Source organism: Phascolarctos cinereus, unplaced genomic scaffold (genome assembly GCF_003287225.1).
Source record: "Phascolarctos cinereus isolate Bilbo 61053 unplaced genomic scaffold, phaCin_HiC Scaffold_726;HRSCAF=1367, whole genome shotgun sequence".
Classification (NCBI taxonomy): domain Eukaryota; kingdom Metazoa; phylum Chordata; class Mammalia; order Diprotodontia; family Phascolarctidae; genus Phascolarctos; species Phascolarctos cinereus.
Genome location: NW_027556098.1, coordinates 17,654,872 through 17,663,081, shown reverse-complemented (window position 1 = coordinate 17,663,081; position 8,210 = coordinate 17,654,872). Strand labels below are relative to the sequence as shown.

The window sequence follows — 8,210 nt, the reverse complement described above, 5'->3', positions numbered from 1 at the left end:
CTTCTCTAGAAACAGGCAGAATAAAGGGAATGCTATGTATCTCAACCTGTTCCCAAATGGTTTTGAGTTCTTCCACTGTCAAAATTTTGAAAGCTCTTTGTTCTATTTAATATATGTACTTTGAGTATGGTTATATCTATTGTCTATGAAAATATTCTTAATTTTTTCAAAGATCAATGTTATATCTGCATGATTTGGGGCCATAGTTTTATCTGTACTAATGCTCTGATTCTACTTCTTTTCTGTTGAATTCTCAAGGATATTTTGAGATATACATATGTGTGTGTGTGACAGAAATTAGTTATCTTTTAATTTGTGAAGGCTAGTGGTAAATTCTAGCCATTTGCTCGTGTCTTTTTGGGCATTCCATCGGTGCTAAATTTTCAAAACCTTCAGTGGCATGCTGCATAGTTTCTACTGCTTCCTTGAATATTCAAAATCAGTTAATGTCCAGACTTCTTAAGGATAATATTTCTGTAATTTCTGCTCCTAAATTACTACCATAACCCACCTCCCTCCCTCAATTATTGATGTAAAGAAATCCTCATGGCTCGATAATTCTTTGCCAACATATCATTGGTTGAGTTTGGTTTGATGTTACCTATAGGGAAACTTTCTTGTTGCACACTTGGACCTTAACTACTTCATAGCCTCTACCCATAGGTGAACTACTTTTCTTTTTTTTACATCTAACCAATCCAGTAGTAATGTTACCATATTTAACCACATAATTGTCACACCCTGTTTTTCAGTCAAAGAATTGGTTTATAACCTTTCATCATGTAATAGTCACATGGTATAATTCTGTTTCTCATGCCACTTTAAAGGTAACCAAAGCAGTAATGTATTCCCTAGTGACATATGGATACGCATTTATCTCTCGCAAGCCACAAGCCCAGAATTCTCAGTGCACGCGCATTGTCAACATATTTTTGAAAGCTGACTTGTTTGTTTAGAGCGCTGCAGTACTAACAGTATTGTCACTCAACCCAAAGAAGAGCCATAGGCACAAGGAGAGTGGCAGGCAAAGCTGCCATCAGTAAGTCGTGTGATATGGTAAGACTTGCATGTTCCCATGCTAGCTAAACTGACAGCAATACAGTAGTAATAAGTGGTTTTTAAGTAATACTAGCACGGTTTTTTTAAAAAGAGCTTCACAAAATGGTCACACTCTACTTTTTTGCAAAAAAAAATTGAATAAAATTTGCAACAATTATGTGGTGAAATATGATATTGTTGTTTTTGGTGCTAACATCAAGTGGAAAGGCAATATTGCCAGGAATACAGCCTTGAAGCTTAGCTAATTCATAGACTTAGAGCCAAAAGGAACACAAAAGGTCATGTAGTCTGGCCCTTCTTATTTTACAGAAAAGGAAACTGAGGCTCTGCAAAGTGAACCACCCTGTTCAAGTTCACATAACTAGTGAGCAGGAGAGCTGGAATTTGAACCTGTTTCCTCTGACTTCAAATCCAGTCCTCTTTTCACTTTACTGTTTCACCTCCAAAAATTTTTCATCACAAATAGTCTCCAGACTTTGCTACCATGCCTTTGCTGCCTTCTCCTTTCCCTCTTCCAACCTCCACAACCCCAGTATGGGCCCCTGTTCCCATTGATAAGTTTTTTCCCAGAATCTCCATTTGCAGGAAAGGACCCACCTTTCTAACTCCAAGCTTTACTACCCTGTTGCCCCATTCTGCTTTCCAATTCCCCTTTAATGTATTGTTTTCCTTCAGTGGGATTTAAGATCCTTGAGGACAGAGACTTTCTTTCTTTGCACTTATATATGCATCCCCAGTATTTATCACAATATCTGGCACATAGTAAATGCTTAATGAATGTTTCTTGACTTGACAACAACACAACTCTATGAATTGGTGCATAATAAGCAGAATATTTGAGTGGCTTGAAATGGGGATGATACGAAATAGGAAGAGCAAGAGAAATCCTTAAGAGATGTAATGCAGCCTAAGTTCACAGTGAGTGCCAGGGTTATAGATAAATGGAAAATGACTTTGGCAAATAGATTAATAAATAATAAAAATAAATTTCATTTATGCAGCACTTTATGATTTTCAAAATATTTTTCTCTAGAGAGCTTTGTGAGATAGGTTATAGTAAATTTTTATCCCCATTTTATAGGTCTCCACTGATGGGAGGAATTCCTATTCCTATGAAATGGTAGGTCATTAAAGGATTGAAGTACAGATGAGGAAAGTGATGTAGTGAAGACAGTGATGAAAGAGAGAGGCTGATTACCCTGAAAAAAAAAAGTAAGTTTCAGAATCAAGATCCATACTAAAGTGTTCTGACTCAAAGTCTATGCTTTTTTTTTTTTAGCCACCCTACAGAGAATGGTTCTGAGTGACGTCATAAGACTTTGGATCAAATTAAGGGGCAGAGTACAAACAATAATAGTCCTAAAGTGTAAGCAACAACTCCCAATTAAAGCTGTGTCAGCAAGTATTTCTTACGTACTGTGTACCTAGAATTTTTTTGTTTATTATGTGGACTGGCCAAAAAGCGTAAGACTTTGGAACAGGAGTCAAAGACCCATGGTTCAAATTCCAGCTTCACCACATATTAATCCAATCTCTGCCATTAACTCCATGAATGCATTTTTACTAATCCGAGCTATAGTTTCTTTTCTTTGAAATTCTGGAGTTTCAGCAAATGGGCGTTAAAAGCCCTTCTACCTCTAAATTTATGATGATAATGATGATAATATTTACATAGCATTTTAAGATTTGCAAAGGACTTTACAAACATTATCTCATTTTATCTTCACAACAATCCTGTGAGGTAGGTAATACTCTTATCACCATTTTACAGATAAGGAAACTGAAGCTGAGAAAGGTAAGTGACTATACTTTGAGCTTGTGCTGATGTTACCCATAGGAGAACTTTGGGGTTTGACTCTTGGATCTTAGCTACTTCACAGTTTACATGGGTCATACAAACTAGTAAACATCTGGGGTCACTTTTGAATTCAGGTCTTTATGACTCCAGGTCCAGCACTCTATCCACTGTACCAGTTATCTACATGAAAGTTAATAACCTTCAGAGATCCACTGTGAAGTGGAATTTGGGATCTGGCTTGTAAGAAATGTAAGATTTCAGTTAGCAGAAAGACTTCCCAGGTCAGAAAAGTATCATAAGCAAAATAAACTTTATAGCAGCAAGGTAACAACAAGAAGATCAACTTAATTGGAACATAGGATTTATTTGAGGATAGTAATGAGAAATGATGCTGGACCAGTAATTCTATCTAGTTCATAGATGACTTTGGACACCAAAATGAGGAATTTAGACTTGATGTGATTAGCAATAAGCAATCAATGTAGAATCCTGGAATGGAATAATGGAAATTTTGTTTTAGAATTATTAATCTGGTAGCATTGTGTTCAATGGTATGGAGGACGAGGAAGGAGAATCAAGATAACCATTTATTAAATCAAGCTAGGGGTTGATAAAGTGTAAAAAATTGTAATGGTATTCAGACTGATATTCCAGTTAAAAGAGCATTCATCTTAGAATGTGAGCTTTAATTTCCCTAAATAAAAAATGAAGATGATAATATTTATGTAAAATATTCTACTAACAACAGATTATTATAAGAAAACTTTTCACCATCTTGGCCATCTCTGTTGAGTTTCCTTTAGTGGTAGATATGATTTTAGCTAAAGAATTGGGCATTGCCTTCTTACTTGTGGGAGTAAGTATGGTATTGTAGAAAGAGCACTGGACCAAATGATAGAAAACTTGGGTTTTTATCCAAGCTTTGGCAATTACTAGTTTGTGACCTTTGGCAACTGGGAACCTCCCTGAGTCTGTTTCCTCATCTGTAAAATGAGAAAATGGAAAATCTGTAAAATGGAAAAAGATATTTTCAAAGATTCCATCCTTCTCCACTTTTCTATTACTCTATGTTTGTATTCTAAAGCTCCAGGGTGTTTCCTTATTGTCCCCTACAATAAGTTCAAACTGCCAAGAGTAGGAATGGATGGGAAGAGATGATTCTCAGAGATTTTTTAAAGAAAAAATTCACAAGACATAGCGACTTTTGGATACAGAAAATGAAAGATCAACTTTTATGGCAAAGTTTCGAAAGACTAATTCATTACTATTTTTTTTTTGCCAGCTTTATGTACATAAGTGAGGCAGCATAGCATAGTGATTGGAGAGTTGGCCTGTGATTCAAAAAGATTTGGTTTCTGTTTTTGCCTCTGATACATACTGGCTGTGTAACACTGGGCAATTCACTTAAACTCTCAGTACCTCCAGGCAATTATACAAAGCAGTAAGCTGCAAAGAAGGCAGAGTCTCCACTGATAGAAATTACTTTTTGTGAGATCCCTACACCAGTGAAATCACAGGCCTAGTAAATATACATGTAAAATACATGCATACTTAGATTGGAATTACAATTGCAATCAGTACTGTTATCCTTGATGAATGTCACATATGTACATATGACCTATTATTACGTAGCTTTTCATTATATTCTTTCAAATATGAAAAGGATCAAATCATGTACTCTAAAGTATTACAGCTGTTCACAGTAAGCTTATTATGAATGAATCAATAAACATTTGTTTTTTTCTTTATAGTTATATTTCATTTTCAACAATCAACCTTTTCTCTCTACTACTTCTTCCTCCCCACCCCTCACTGATAATGCAAGAAAAAGCAAAATTCCTGTTACAAGAATGTATGATAAAACCAACATAATTTCTTCTTGGCCATGTCTAAAAGAAATATCTCAGCCTTCATTCTGAGTCTATCACCCCTCTGTCAGGAGGTAGGCAACATATCTCATCATAACCCCTCAGGAATTGCAGTTGGTTATTGTGTTGATCAGAGTTCCCAAGTTTTCTTTCTTTTTTTGTTAATATGCTTTATTTCCAACCTACCTCTATTGAAGACAAAATTTTCATGTTGACCATGTCATAAGAAAAAAGTTGTCTCATTCTGCATTCTGAGTCTTTCATCTTTCATTCAGGAGACTGGGTGCATGTTTCTTCATTAGTCTTCTGGAATCGTAGGTCATCATTATGCTAATTAGAGTTCAGCACAACACTATCCTATCACATTTATATACATAACTTGTTTATTAGTTCTCCCTTATGGGCACCCTCTTCTTTCAGATTTCCATTTTTTGACACTTTAAAAAGATTTATAGTTATTTTTGTGTATCTTTAAAATTTGTTTTGCTTAGGACTAATCTGTCCCTTAATCTGCCCTCTCTCTAATTCTTCTTCCCTTTTCTCTCCTTTTTCACTGTTGAAAGAAATGAATTTCTGTACCCAACACCAAATGTGTGTGTATTCTTCCTCTTTTAATGAGTTCAGGTGAGATTGATATTGAAGAATTAGCCACACCTCTACTTTCTCCGCCTTGTTTATAAAGATGCCTAATTGTGTGCCCTAATTATGTGAGATAATTTTCCATAACCTTCCTTTCCCTTTCTACTCCCACCTTACTTCCCCTCTCTTTCTAGTCTTTCTTTAAGATCATCAAGACATAACAGAACTATCCCTACACCTGGTTTAGTTGGACTGTGTCTGTAAACTCTGATGATAATAGAAATCAGAGGGGGAATGTATCATCTCATGTTTGAAAGTAAGCATTTTGAATTTTGTTTAATCCTTTGTCATTGTTCATTAAGGTTTACCTTTGTATATTTCTCTTAAGTCTTATACTTTCACTTCAAAGTTTATATGTGGCTCTAGTCTTTTCATCAGAAATTCTTAGAAGTCTTCTACTTAAAGACCTGATTTTTCTTCTGTACATTATACTGTTTTTCTGGTAAGTAATTCTTGGATATAAGTCTTCTGAAATATGAAAGGTCAAATTTTCTATTCCTTTTTAATGGTAAATGCTAAATTATATTTGATCCTGCCTATAACCCCTCAATGTTTGAATTCTTCCTTTTTTGGCTGCTTGTAGTAATTTTTCTTTGATCTGGAAGCTCAAGATTTTGGTTATGATGCCACTAGGAGTTTTCATTTGAGATCTGCTTCAGGAGGTGAGTGGTGAATTCTTTTTATTTCTACTTTGCCCTCTAAAAGAGACCTAGGCTGTCTTCTATTAAGATTTCTTGAAATACGATATCTAGGACCCCCTTTTTGTCATAACATTCAGATAATCCAAAGATTTTTATTTTTTTTTCTCCTAAATCTGTTTTTCAGGCCAGTTGTTTTTGCTATAAGATAATTTATATTTTCTCCTCTTTTTTGGCCTTTTGACTTTTTTGTTTAAAATATTTCCTGTTTTCTTATGGAGTCAATAGCTTTTATTTGTAAGTCATTAAATTCCAAAATCAGAGAGTTTATTTTTTGGGCAAGATTTTGTACCTCTTTTGCCAAGTTTAATTTACTTTCCATTTTTTTTCTTCTATAGCTTCCCCTTCCCCCTCCTCCCAATTTGCTCCTCTACCAATCTCATTCCATTTATAAAAATATTTTAACACTTTAAAAACAACTCTTACTTCATTTTTTAAAAGGAATTCTAGTTGAATTTGTGCCTAAGCTTTGTTTTTCTCTGAGGCAATGCTTGTAGATGGTTTGGAGTCACTCCCTTCTGCATTTATTTCTTAAGTTTTTGCCACCATAATAACTCAGTGTGGTAAAATTCTTTTTTTTTTTTTCATTATTCCAGCCTACTTCCAAACTTTGGGTTTGATATTAGGCCGAGGCTTTGTTGCATTCAGAAGGGGTGGGGAGCTATTGCTGCTTTGGGGGAAGTATTGAGTATTATATTATTCTAGGATTTCAAGGATAGGCTGGAGACCTGTAAGCTTTCAGTGCTCCCAAAGTGGTCTGATTTAAGGCAAACCATGATTGATTCCCTGATTCCTTCCTCAAAAATGAGCTCTGCAAGTTTCTGACTTGTTTTGGGATCTAAGGAAGAGTAGACAGCTGCTGGACTCCACCCCCTATAAGCAACCAAAAAGCTCTTTTGGCTCAGAGGGACAGAACTATGTGGTCCCTTTTGGTCAGGTCCTGCCTTGATTATTCCTATGTAGATTGGACCCTTCTGTGTGCCTAAGTTCTAAGCTACACCACTGCTACTGATGTTCTAGACTTCTGAACTTGCTCCTTTTTCCTGTAACCACCCGAAACCTCCCTAACCAGGAATGACACTGTTGTGTTGAGGTCCCTTCCTCACTCCACTCTAAATCTGCAATTTAGGACTGGGTTGTAAACTACAAAGCTGCCAGTTGGCACCTGTCCCTGCTGCAGTACTCGAGTGTGGGATTGAGACTCCTGAGCGCACCAGTCTCCAGTGACTGAAGACCTCCTCATCTGTCTCCCTATGTCAAACAAGGCTGGAAAAAAAAAACTCATTTTGATTTTTTTTTTTAATTTCCCCATCAGGATTTAGTCTAGAGCATTTTCTAGGTCTGTCAGGAAGTGTTTGTGGAAAATGGCTTATTTGCATTGCCCTGTCAACAAGCATTTATTAAGGGGCTACTCAGTTTCTGGAACTGTGCAAAGTGCTGGGGATATTATATAAGGATTTGCTATGCATACATATTTATGTAATATATTCATATATATCTATATCTAACTAATAAAGTTCTCTGTCTCTCTCTGTATTTTTCCCTCTCCCCCTCATTTTTTCTGTACACACAAAGGTATATCAGTTAGTCAAAAATAACTATGTGCTACTGCTGTCCTCCAAAAGCAAAAATAAAAAATTACAAAGGACAGAACAATTAAAGATGGGATATCTTTGGATATTTGGATATAATTGGATATCTTTGACCATTCTATTGCTATGGTTTTCTCCTTTGCTTCCAATTCACATTTTGGCAAAAAGATAGGGACATCATATTTTATTAGATGGAGAAACAGACTTGTGGTCAAAATGCTTACATTTGAATCTTGACTCTATCATTTACTAGTTGTGTGTTAATGTGCTGATGCTACTTACCTTTCTTTGTATCTCCAAAGATGAATAGAGGGCCTTGCACATAGTAAGGACTTAATAAATGCTAGGTGACTGACAGACCCTTCAACCCTCAGTTTGAGGCTTATCCTTAAAACAGTGGTAATCATATCTGTACTGTCTACTCTATGTGAAATTATAAAAAAAATCTCCTTATAAACATTCAAGTACCAGCATAAAGTACTACATAAATATAGCAATATTATTATTATTAAAAGGAAAAAAAACCCTAGTAATTTAAAAATGGCATGTGATCTGC

At 35.6% G+C, this 8,210-nt stretch overlaps 1 long non-coding RNA gene across 1 annotated transcript; it reads left to right on the top strand.

The window, feature by feature from the left end:
* Positions 1-2,628: 2,628 nt before the first annotated feature.
* On the top strand, positions 2,629-7,598 carry LOC110221528 (uncharacterized). Its single transcript, XR_013482739.1, has 2 exons — positions 2,629-2,800; positions 5,948-7,598. It is a non-coding gene; the product is annotated as an uncharacterized LOC110221528 (long non-coding RNA).
* The last annotated feature ends 612 nt before the right edge of the window (positions 7,599-8,210 follow it).